The sequence below is a fragment of the Stegastes partitus genome, unplaced genomic scaffold (assembly GCF_000690725.1).
Source record: "Stegastes partitus isolate 25-593 unplaced genomic scaffold, Stegastes_partitus-1.0.2 Scaffold17, whole genome shotgun sequence".
NCBI lineage: Eukaryota > Metazoa > Chordata > Actinopteri > Pomacentridae > Stegastes > Stegastes partitus.
The window spans coordinates 1,568,312-1,570,492 of NW_007577748.1; positions in this window are offsets into that span (position 1 = coordinate 1,568,312).

A 2,181-nucleotide genomic window follows, 5' to 3' on the forward strand; every position below is an offset into this window, starting at 1 on the left:
GCAGAAGGCCCCTGATGGAGTGACCCAGCAGCGTTTACAACTTTTACATGTTTAGCTCTCACTGCAATGGAAAGTCATGTTTGTGGACGTAAAGCTGTTGCCCTGTTATGCTCCATGTGGAAACTTTAAGTGCCTGAAAAACTGCTTTTTCACATTAATGCTGAGACCATATAAAAAGATTGTGTTTCCATCAAGCTGTGCTGCTCGTTCATTTGACTCCAAACATCCACTTCTGTATAAATCAGAAAATGACATCATTGTACTTCACAGGTGACACAAATAAAAAAAAAAAAAAAAGGGACAAGACGCCCGATAACAGCCAAGAAAATTTGTAATTTATTAATATAGTCCGAAAGAAGCTCCATAATTAATGGAAACATTTTTTTTTCCGGTGCATGTCTTTAACAATCACATTCTATGAGGAGAAAAAAGAACGACATTAAAAGCCACAACTTTGTATTTCAGTTACAGACATTTTTCCTTAATGTTTTTTTTTTTTTTGTTTGATTTTTTTTTTTTTAGTTTTTTCCAAAGTAAAGAGAAAGGCAAAGGCAAAAGTACCCCCACTCCCCCACCCACCCTCCTCCCCTTAGAAAACAGACAGCCTTTTAAAAGTCATGGGCTTTTTCTCAGTACAACCCACAGTGCTTTAGCAGAAGGATAAGCGCTCATTGGTTAAGGATTACACAGCATGACGACGCAATGTAAAGTTTTGCTAAAACATTAGATGACGATGGAGGGGGGGAGTGGAAGAAATTTGAGCAAAAGACAAAAAAAAAATAAAATAAAATCAACCCTACATCAAACCCTGAACCCCAGAGTCTGAGTCGACAAACGCCCGCAGTACAGCAGCAGGGTTTGGACTCTTCCCTCCCACTTGTGCATAGATCATGATCCTTTTAAAAACCAGCTTTATTCCTCCACGTCTACCTGCCTCTGAAAACCATCTGTTACATGTTAAGAAATCTCTCAACTATTGAAATACCTGTTACGAGGAACAGACATGTTAACAGACAGGAGAGATGATTTAAAACAGAAAGAAAAAAGAAAAAAGTCTTGCACGATGCTCCTGAACTACAGGATGGAAACTAAAAAAAGAACAAAAGTCAAAACATACAAAATGCATTTTTGTCTTTTTTGACAATCAAAACCATTGATCATTGTTTTAAATGTAAAGCAATTTCTACTTAGATTTCACATGTAAAGCGTTCCACTTTTCTCAAAGTTGATTCTCAGTCTTATTTGGTAAATATGTAACTTGCTACGAACATTTTTTTTTTCTCGTTGTTTTTAAAGAAACAATGGTACTCTCTATATTCTGTTAAACTCATAAACTTCAGTGCTTGCTTGGAGTTTAATAGTTTTCAGTTGCTTTTTTTTTCTTCTTCTTCTTCTTCTTTTCACACAAACATTAAACCTAGAAATGATGGAGTTGGTATCTGGAACCCTGGCCTTCCTGAGACAAAATCCACATCTTTTATGAGTGTGCAAGATAGTGAGCAAACTGCGTCGCAGTATTACAGAAAACATAAAAATCACAACTCGATACATACAGAGATAGTCTATCGACACTGAAGGAGAAATTAAAAACTGAAATATGACAACACTGATCAATCCCAGAGTTCTGAAAGTAGCATAAATCTTCATTTTGCAAGATTTTCATGTCCATTTTTGATGGAAGATGAAATTTGTCCTTTTTTTTTTTTTTTTTAAACAACATTCCTGTTATAAATTCCTATTTCCTTGAACTTCAGACAAATGAAATGCTTTGTAAACGACGGGTGGCTTTTGCAAAACAAGAACAGAAAAGATAGGCACCTCTGAAATGAGTCTTGTAACAAACTCACCTCCCACACTTCCCACTATCCCTTTCCATTTCTCCATGAAGTTAACGTCGGGATTACTAGTCCTTCTACAGCTATCTATGGCCACAGTTCTTTGTTTTTTTTTTCCCCTTTTTTTTTTTGTTTTATAGTTTTTTTTAGTACTTTTTTTCCTTTTTTAAATTTTTTTTTGAATCTACATTTTTTTTTTGTATAATTGGAACAAAATGGTGCAATACTCAATGATAATCCTTGTACTGGATTATTCCACAATAAAAGCCACTATAAGGTAGATAAACTTTTTACAGATAGAATGAAAAAAAAGTCCTTGAGTAAACATGTACACATGAATTGTCAC